General features: G+C 42.8%; 1 pseudogene; it reads left to right on the forward strand.

Annotated features, from left to right (window-relative positions):
- Positions 1–9,386: 9,386 nt before the first annotated feature.
- LOC101990969 lies at positions 9,387–10,448 on the forward strand (annotated as a pseudogene).
- Positions 10,449–10,971: the final 523 nt, after the last annotated feature.

The raw sequence follows: 10,971 nt of genomic DNA on the forward strand, positions 1-10,971 counted from the left end.
TGAGTAACAAGGACAGATAGATGTGAAAACTTAGGGTTTATGAGAAAGTTTGAGAAAAAGTTAAACTCACAAATGCTGAGGCCAAAAAAAAAAAAAGCACCAAAAAAATCACTAGAGCTTAATGTTCCAGCACTGCTGCCAATATCAACTTTGTTCATGATTTCGGATAAGTCAGACATTTCCTGATTCCTCATTCCTGTTGGCTCTTACCCACACTTGTATAATAAAGCATGGAGAAACTTCCTGCTAGCAGAGATCTTCTTGATAGCAGTTATTCAGCTCTGTCCATAAGCACCTACACTGCCCTGTAGGCTGTCCTCATCTGCCTGTGGCCAGAGCCACTTCCCCCCTGTGACTTCCCGGTGCTTTCCCAAACAGGAGCTCCTTCCTCATTCTAGGGAGAAGTTACCTGACTGTAGCTCTCTACATAAAGTGTGTGTGTGTGTGTGTGTGTGTGTGTGTGTGTGTGTGTCTGTGTGTGTGTGTGTGTCTGTGTGTGTGTGTCTGTGTGTGAGGACTCACTGAACTGAAAAGAATTTCAAATGGGTCGAAGAAGTGAATGTCAGCCAACAAATAAAGAAGTTGAGGCTTATTTTTGAGTACCTGTAACTGTATTAAAATAATAAACTCTGCAGAAAACTAGCTTCAGTGTTGTCTGCTTTTGTCTTTTGTTGTTGTTTTTGAGGGGATCAAATAGGTTTAAATAACTTCTATAAGGTTTGAATATTAAATGTCTCCTGAAGACCAATGTGGTAGGCAGTCTGTGCCGCCGCTGATAGGGAAGTGGCAGAAGCTTTAATATCTGGGACTTAGTGGGAGGAAGTTAAGTCACTGGTGTCGGTGTCCTTTCAGTTCTTGACTTGGGGAGGATGGGTAGTTCTGATCTACCCTACAGTCTCCCATCCTGGTGTGTTGCCTTAACACAGGCCCAGAAGCAATGGGACCAACTAGCCATAGTCTGAAACCTATGTAACCTCTACCAAAATGAGCCTTTTCTCTTTATAAGGTGACCATCAGGTGATTTATTATAACATCAGAAGGCTGATACAATGTCCTTTACTAGGTAACTTTATCCTGTTTTACTCTAAAGCAGAATTCTCTCCATTCTCTCCTGGTCTGCTATGGTTCCTTCCATAGACTTGATCTTTCTACTCATCTTCCACCTCTTCCTTTGTGCCAGAAAATTTCCCAGGCTTTTAATTCCATGGCTCTATTAAATAGGGAAGAGTAAATTTTGATAACCTTGTGTCACAGAGTCATCAAGAATAGTAGATGTATCTGCTTCCAAATGCATTGTCAGAAACATTAAGTGTGGCTTGTCTGAGCTACGGAGTGAATTCGAGGCCTGTCTGAACAACTCAGTGAGCACACTCCTCAAAATGCCAACTCTAAAGAGGGCTGGGGATGAGGCTTTGTGGTGGAGTGCTTAGCATTTACATGGTTCTAGGAACTACACCCATATTCAGGAAAACGAAACCGATCCTTAACATGCTTTTTTGGTCCATGTAATTCGATACTTGGATTCTTTTCAGCAGCCACAGCCAAGGGGTTTCCACAAGTCATTTCTCAGGCATCCTGAGATGAGGTTAGTGACATGGAAAGAAAAAGCCCAAAAGTCCAAGGTGATCAATTTTCAAACAAGACTACAGTGTTGCAGCCTATCCTGGGGAGAGCAAGACAAAAGTTATCTTTGTTTAGTCACACTGTGGCAAAGGAGACATGGCCTGGGATTCATGGACTTCAGCTAAGGGCCTCAGGCAGGAACAAATGGAAAATTACAAGTGCGTCAGTTTCTGGGAATGTTTATAGCCTTGGCTTAGGTTCAATAAACAGTTCTCGTAAAAGTCTGCAGCAGCTGCCAAGGTCAACAGGCAGGCAAGTTGTTTTCTGTCTCCCAGCTCACACAGGAAAGCAGAGGGGGCTGGGGAATAGAGCTCCATATAAAAGCATTTAAAAAAATCTTTGTTATTTCCTTCTTTTATTGTTTTCAAGATTAGATAAACTATGAAAGCGAAGCCTATGGAAATAAAAGTTATGCTGTGCTTCTGATGCTGTTGTCCATTGCCTAAGAGTAATCTTGAAACACAATACTCTCCAGCGAAACTCCAGTGGAGTGACTGAGCACTGTCTCACTGAAGCCTCCCACCATTTCAGTCAACTATGTCAGTATACCTAGGATCACTCCTTATATGTGGCCTGCTGAGGATTGTAGCTTTCTGCCGAGGATCCCAGTTGAGTTAATAAACAGGGACCATCAATTCAAAGCTGAAAGGTAGTTCAAATCTTAAAGCAAAAAGAGTTAGATAGAACATGCATGTCCTTCTCATCCACCATGAGAGAGCCCTGTAAATAGATCTTTTAAATTTATTTATTTTACATCCTGACTACAGTTTCCCCTCCAATCTCTTCATGCAGTCTCTGCCCCTACTTTCCCTCCGCCTCCCCTCTCTCAACCACTCACTCCTCCTTTTCTATTCAAAAAAGGGCAGGCCTCCCATGGATATTGACAAAACATGCTATGTCAATTTAAAACTAAGCACCTTACTGTTGGAGGACGGCCTCTTGTTGGTTCCCATTGAACACTAATTTGTTGGAGAAAGGCCGCTTTTGGTTCCTGACTGCTCAGCCCTGAAATAATCACACAGAAAACTGTATTAATTAAAACACTGCTTGGCCTGTTAGCTCTAACTTCTTACTGGCTAACTCTTACATATTAATTTAACCCATTTCTATTAATCTGTGTATCGCTACGTGACTGTGGCTTACCTGCTGGAGTTCTGGCATCCGCCTGCAGTGGGCTACATGGCATTTCTCCGACTCTGCCCTTCTTTTTCCCAGCATTCAGTTTAGGTTTCCTGTCTATTCTACCCTATCAGGCCAAACCAGTTTTCTTAACTCATTAATGGTAATCACAGCATACAGAGGGGAATCCCATATCACCTTACCTTGTATTAAGGCTGAACAAAGCAACCCAGTATGAGGAATAGAGTCCCAAAAGCCAGTAAAAGAGTCAGAGACAGTCACTACTCACTGTTAGGAGTCCCACAGGATGACCAAGCCACACAACTGTCACATATATGCAAAGGGCCTAGGTCAGTCCCACACATCATTATATTGACATTTTTCCCTCCAGTACTGTTTGGTTCTATCCTGGGTTTCTGGACCATCCAGCCTCTGTGTCCTGGTGACCCAGGAAGTGCAAGGTTGGCCTTCCCCTTGTGGTATAGGTCTCAGGCTGGACAGTCACTGCTTGGCCACTCCCACAATCTCAGTGGCACCCTTACCCCAGATTATCCCATAGTCAGGACAGATTACAGTTTGCAAGTTATGTGGCTGGGTTAGTGTCCCACTCCCTCCACTGGAAGTCTTGCCTGGTCCCAAAAGATGGCCATCTCAGGCTAAGTTTTCCCTATTTCTAGAAGCCTTAGCTGGGGTCCTCCTTGTAGATTCTTGGGAGTTTCCTTTGCAGGTTTCTATCTGACCCTGCAATGCCCCTCTTTCCTGTCAGCTCTGTCAGTACTCTCTCCCACCCCACCTGACCCCTCAAGCTCCCATCCCCAAGCAACCCCAGTCTACCAACAAAATCTCTTCTTTTTTCCCTTCCTAGAGGATTTGAGTGTCTCATTGAGCCTTCCTTGTTACCTATTCTCTCAGGCTCTGTGGATTATATCGTGGTTTCACTTTGCAGCTAATATTTCCCTTTAAGTGAGTACATACCATGTTTGTCTTTTTGGGTCTGGGTTACCTCACTCAGTATGTTCTTTTTTCTACTTCCATCCATTTGCCTTTGTAAAGGCAAAGTTTTTTTCTTTTTTTGTCACAACCACCAGTTTCCCAATAAATACAAAGACTTAATATTAAATATGAATGTTCAATCAATAGCTTAGGCTTATCATTAACCAGCTCTTATAATTTATATTCATCTACATCCTACAACATGTTGTTACCTCTTTTTTATCTTGTGCCTCCTGTTTCCTGTCATATCTCACTGGTGACTCCTTTCACTCTGCTCTTCTTCCTCCCAGAATTCTCTTTGGCCACAAAATACTGCCTATCTATCCGCCAAACAGTTTTTCCACTAACAAAGAGAACAATAAATATCTACAGTGTACAGGACTGTTCTACAGAACCTTTGAATTTCATAATATCATTGTTTTTAACAGCTGAGTAAATATATATGCTCAAATTGGAGAGGTTCCATGAAGTGATGAGAAAAAAAAAAAGATACTCTTTTTTGTTTTGGCGAAATGTATTTGGTAAATATTTTTTAGATCTATTTGAGTCATAACATTGGTTAGTTTTATTATTTCTCTATTTAGTTTCTTTCTGGATGACCTGTCCATTAATGAGAGTGGGGTATTGTAGTCTCCCACCATTAATATGTGGGGTTCGACATTTGATTTAAGATTTAGTAATGTTTCTTTTGCAACTGTGGATGCCTTTGCATTTGGGGTATAGATATTCAGAATTGTTTCCTTTGATGAACATGAAATGTCCTCTGTCTCTTTTGATTAATTTTGGTTTGAAATCTATTTTGTTAGATTTTAGAATAGCTATACCTGCTTGCTTCTTAGGTCCATTTGACTGAAAAATCCTTTTCCAACCCTTTAGTCTGAGGTAAATATCTATCTTTGACACTGAGGTAGTTTTCTTGTACGTTGCAGAAAGATGGATGCTATTTTCATATCCATTCTGTTAGCCTATATCTTTTTATTACAGATTGAGTTCATTGATCTTAAGAAATATTAATGACTACTGATTGAATGATTTTTCCTGTTATTATGGTAGTAGTGGTGGTGGTGTAAGTGTGTGTATGTTTTCCCCTTCATTGGATTTTGTTGGTGTGATATTAACCATTGCCCTATGTTTACATGAGTGTAAACTTCCTGGGGTTGTAGTTTTCCTTCAAGTACCTATTGTAGGGCTGGATATGTCTACAGATATTGTTTAAGTTTAAATTCATTGTTGTGAAATATCTTATTTCCTGCATCTACAGCAAATGAATTTTTTTCTGGGTATATTAGTCTGGGCTGGCATTCGTGGTTTCTTAGAGTCTGCAAGATATTTGTTCATGTCGTTTTGGCTTTTAGAGTCTCCATTGAGAAGTCAGCTGTGATTCTTATAGGTCTGCCTTTATATGCTACTTGGCCTTTTTCCTTTGAAGCTTTTAATATTATTTCTTTGTTCTGTGTATTTAGTGTTTTGATTATTATGTTACTCAGGGAAATTTTTTTCTCTGTTCCAAACTGTTGGGTGTTCTTTATGCTTTCTTATACCATTTTGGCATGTCCTTCTTTAGGTCAGGTAAATTTTCTTCTGTGATTTTGTTAAATATATTTTCTGGGTTTTTGAGCTGGAATTCTTCTCCTTCTACTCCTATTATTCTTAAGTTTGGTCTTCTCATGGTGTCCCAGATTTCCTGGATGTTTTGTGTTAGAAATTAGTCAGCTCTAACATTTTCTTTGACCAATAAATCTATTTCTTCTATTATATTTCAATGCCTGAAATATCTCTTCCATCTTTTTTTTTTTGGTGATCCTGGTATTTGTAGCTCTTGCTCACATACACAGATTTTCCATTTCCTGAATTCCCTTAGTTTGTGTTTCTCATTCTCATTCATAAATCTTTTTCTTCACCTGCTTGTTTGTTTTTTCTTGGGTTTCTTGCAATTCTTTAATGTATTTGTTGATTTCCTCCAATTGTTTTGGTTGTCTTTTCCTTGATTCGTTAAGGGAATTTTTTTTATCTCCTCTTTAAGGACCTCAATCAAGCCTCATAAAGTTGGTTTTAAGATCATATTCTTGTGCTTTGACTGTGTTGGAATCTTCAGGGCTTGGGGTAGTGGGAGGGCTGAGCTCTGGTGGTGACATATTGCACTGATTATTGTTGCTTGTGTTCTTACACTTACACTTAGTCAGTTGGATTTGAAGAGATTATAGGTCTAGGTGTCAATTTATGGATTGGTCTTCACAGAATGGTGTTTTCTTCCTTTATTCTTCCGTGTTTAATTTTCCAAAGACTTTTATACTCCAATATAAAAGGGAAGAATAAGGCAAAAGACTGCTTTAACATGATAGAAGGGTGGAATATATACATATTAGAGTACTACTCAGCGGTAAAAAACAATGACATCGTGAATTTTGCGTGCAAATGGATGGAAATAGAAAACACTATCCTGAGTGAGGTATCCCAGACCCAAAAAGATGAACATGGGATGTACTCCTCATAATTGGTTTATAGCCATAAATAAAGGATATTGAGCATATAATTTGGCATCCTAGAGAAGCTAAATAAGAAGGTGAACGCAAAGAAAACATAGTCATCCGCCAGGATATGGGAAGTAGACAAGATTGCCGGGCAAAAACTGGGAACTTGGGGGTGAGATGGCATAGGGCTAAGGGGAAATGGGGTGAGAAACGTGAGAAGAGGAGGATGGGGGGCACTTGGGGGAATGGGATGGTTGGGATAAAGGAAGGGTGGATACGGGAGCAGAGAAATATATATCCTAATTAAGGGAGCCGTCTTAGGGTTGGCAAAAGACTTGACTCTAGAGGGGCTCGCAGGTGTCCAGGGCAATGTCCCCAGCTAGTATTTTGGGCAACTGAGGAGAGGGAACCTGAAATGACCCTATCCTATAGCCATACTGATGAATATCTTGCATATCACCTTAGAACCTTCATCTGGCAATGGATCGAGATAGAGACAGAGACCCAAATTGGAGCATTGGACTGAGCTCTTAAGGTCCAAATGAGGAGCAGAAGGAGGGAGAACATGAGCAAGGAGGTCAGGACCACGAGGGGTGCACCCACCCACTGAGACAGTGGGGCTGATCTATTGGGAGCTCACCAAGGCCAGCTGGACTGTGACTGAAAAAGCATGGGATAAAACGGGACTCTCTGAACATGGCGAACAATGAGAGCTGATGAGCAGCCAAGGACAATGGCACTAGGTTTCGATCCTAATATATGAACTGGCTTTGTGGGAGCCTAGCCTGTTTGGATGCTCACCTTCCTGGACCTGGATGGAGGTGGGAGGACCTTGGACTTCCCGCAGGGCAGGGAATATGGACTGCTCTTCAGTCTCAAGAGGGAGGGGGAATAGAGTGGGGGGAGGGGGAGAGGAGTGGGGGAAGGGAGCGATGTGTGGGAGGAGGGGGAGGGAAATTGGAGGCGGGGAGGAGGAGGAAATTTTTTTCAACAACTAAAAAAAATAAACTAAAAAAAAACAAAACATGATAGAAGAGACAACAAGAACAGTTAGTTGTTTCAATACCTGAGACATCAAGCCATTAGTTCCCTAGAAAAGCATTTGATGTCTGGGGCTGTGAATACACCATAGACCAAGGATCCTGAAAGCAGGCACTCTCTATGTCAAACCTCCTATTTCAAAAAAAAAAAAAAAAAAAAAGGAGCAGAATTACGTTTGAATTATCTGACCTCTGGTCAGGGTGGAGTTAATCTAACTCTATGACCCATCTTCATGTCCAAAACACAAAGTAACCACATTCTAGGTCAGGATATCCTGTTTTGTAGTTACACATGTTGTCAACAATTTTGAAAGAACAAAAATAAACTCAAACTCTTTGACCTTCAGACAAGAATAGGTTCACATTTTTTTGGGTTTCCACAGAAAGAAGGTCTGCCTGTGTTGGGAATTGGACTTCTGATGGCTCAGATGACCTCTGGTCCAGCAATGGGATGCTGTCCATGTTTGGTGGTAAAGTTCTGGCTATGTATGTGTGTGGTCTCTGATCTGGTCAGGATTCAGAAGTTGTTCTGGCTTCTGGTGAAATAGAAGGTTTCTGCCTGGTTTTCAAAGAGTTGACCTGGTTCTGGGGGGTGGGAGATTTCCTCCAGAGGTGTGGGCTGAAATCAGGTGACAAAGAGAAGAGGGGGCAATTGTTGTTCTGCTGGGCTGGGCACACAGTGTTTGGGTGGACAGGTGCCCACTTGGTTTTCAGGATGCTGCTGTGAACTCTGATGGGGTAGAAGTCTTTCTTCTGCCAGAGGTGTGGGCTAGGATATGGTGATGAGCAGAAGAGGCATAGCTAGTTATTCTGAGTGAGCACACACAGGGTAGGGTACAGTATTGCCTGGGGTTTAGGATGTTGTCCTGGCCTCTGGGGGCAGAGGAAACTTCCACCAGAGGAATGGGTGAGTATGTGATGGCAAGGAGAGGAGGTGCAGTTGGTGTTATGTTGGGCCCTGCCAATAGATTACCAAACAGTAGGAGCCCTTCTCCACTTCTGTACAGGTGAGAGCCTCAACTGTCAACTGAAAGGGCAGCCTGGAGAGAATGGAGCTGAGGGCTTTTGTTTGTTTGTGTTTGCATTTTGCATTCTATTCAAATACCAATAATTCATTCCAAAGCACTCTCAAAAAACTGCTTCTCTGCAATGAATTTAGAACCTTAAAATAAACAAAAGACAAAGGATGAGAGTTAATGGGAGCCTTTGGGAGGAAGATGAGTAAAAGCCATTTTGTATCCCAGACAGGATCCGGTGATGGGTTGATGAGGGAGACAGGAAAGTGAAGGAGGCTTGAAAGTGTGGACTCCATTACTAATGACATTATATGAGCTCATTAGTTGGACTAATATATCCTGTTAGTGTGGAATGTTAATGATAGAAAAACTGGCTATGAGTATATGGAAACATGCCTTCCTCAAAGTTTTGTTGTTATTCAAACACTGATCTAAAACAAAAGGGGAATTGTCTGTTAGAGCAGACGGAACTACAGTCAATGCCTGTTAAAAGAGGTGAGAATTCATCTCCAGGCTCTAACATGTTTCTCTCTTTGAAGCCTCAGTATCACAGGGCCATCAGACAAAGACAGATGAGCTGTCCTCAACTGGAAGTGTATATTCTGAAGGATGTCAGTACCCACTTAAATGAGAATGAATGAATTTTCCAGACTATGGTCTCACATGTGAATTTAACCCTGAGAAAAACCACAGCCCTTTTAGAGAATTGAAGTTTTCCAACTCAATTACATCACTGAAATTTAAACACCATTTTGCATTTGTGATTCACAGAGATTCCAACTCTGACACATATTTGCCTTTCATGCTGTCCTTTGACATCATGGTTGATCCCCTCAAGAAGGCTTGTGTTCTACAACTCTGAAAAATAAGAATCACATGACTGGCCTCAAAGTCGTCCACCAGCACAAAGTGTCCTTTGACCAGCTTGAACCAGAGCTTCATGGACATGGAACATAAAATTAACTATCACAAGTCCACTTTTTCTAGTACCTTGTGACTCTTATTAAGGGGTATTTAGTCTTTAAAGTTAAAAATCAAACAACAGACATGGTGAGGGTGGGGCTGAGGGGGCCTCTCTAGCTCGCGGCCTGTGTCTATGGTCTGGTCCGTAGCGTCCAGCTGCGCAGGACCGATCCCCGGTGTATGGCGCCGCAGGAACCAGCTCCTGGGCCCAGATAAAGGGCCACCTCCCCAGCTCTCGGCGGGGCGTAAGGAGATCCCCTGCTCGGAGAATGGCAACCTCTCGGTATGAACCAGTGGCTGAAATCGGTGTCGGCGCCTATGGGACGGTGTACAAAGCCCGGGATCCCCACAGTGGCCCCTTGTGGCCCTCAAGAGTGTGAGAGTTCCTAACGGAGGAGGAGCTGGAGGGGGCCTTCCCATCAGCACAGTTCTTGAGGTGGCCTTACTGAGGAGGTTGGAGGCCTTTGAACATCCCAATGTTGTAAGGCTAATGGATGTCTGTGCTACTTCCCGAACTGACCGAGACATCAAGGTTACCCTAGTGTTAGAGCACATAGACAAGGACCTAAGGACATACCTGGACAAAGCCCCACCACCAGGCTTGCCAGTTGAGACCATCAAGGATCTGATGCGGCAGTTTCTAAGCGGCCTAGATTTTCTGCATGCAAATTGCATTGTTCATCGAGACCTGAAACCGGAGAACATCCTGGTGACAAGCAATGGGACCGTCAAGCTGGCTGACTTTGGCTTAGCCCGAATCTACAGCTACCAGATGGCCCTCACCCCTGTGGTTGTCACTCTCTGGTACCGCTCCCCTGAAGTCCTCCTGCAGTCCACCTATGCCACACCTGTGGACATGTGGAGCGTTGGCTGTATCTTCGCGGAGATGTTCTGTCGAAAGCCTCTCTTCTGTGGAAACTCGGAAGCTGACCAGTTGGGCAAAATTTTTGATCTCATCGGATTGCCTCCAGAAGACGACTGGCCTCGAGAGGTCTCTCTGCCCCGAGGAGCCTTTTCCCCGAGAGGGCCTCGGCCAGTACAGTCGGTGGTGCCGGAGATGGAGGAATCCGGAGCACAGCTGCTGCTGGAGATGCTGACTTTTAACCCACATAAGCGGATCTCTGCCTTCCTTCCGCGCCCTGCAGCACTCTTACCTGCACAAGGAAGTAAGTGACTCAGAGTGAGAAGAGTGGCTGGGCTGCCTTTCGTCTCTGGACACCGAGCACGAGACTCTCAACCTCTGCCTTCCTTTAGGGCTGTGGAGACTCCTCCAGTTTTTTACAGAGATATTTTAAGCCTTAAATGACATTCCCTTCCCCACTTCTCCTTAGGAGGCTTACCCTCTTGTCCCCCCATTCTCTACACTAAGGGGTGGGTGTATCTGTCTTCTCCCCTCCCTGATTTATATTGGGATCTTTTTTATACAGCAAAACGAGACAAAGAAAAAAAAATCAAACAACAATTGTGCTGCATCTTCACTGGAAAAGGAAGCAAATTTCTAGAGGGATGTTGACCGTTCTCTTTGCATCCCATAACCGTATACCATGACATAAAATTAATAGTATTTCAATACTAAAGTAAAATCAATACATCTTATATTTCATGATAAAATAAGGAGAAAACAAAAGAAAGATATTCACTCAGTGTACTTTACATTTGATCACAGACAATACTCACAATGCCATGCCTGTTTATATGGTCATAGCCACTATTTACAACTTACTTCTTTTACCGTTTAAAAATATA

This window comes from Microtus ochrogaster, unplaced genomic scaffold, assembly GCF_000317375.1.
Source record: "Microtus ochrogaster isolate Prairie Vole_2 unplaced genomic scaffold, MicOch1.0 UNK46, whole genome shotgun sequence".
NCBI classification, from domain to species: Eukaryota; Metazoa; Chordata; class Mammalia; order Rodentia; family Cricetidae; genus Microtus; species Microtus ochrogaster.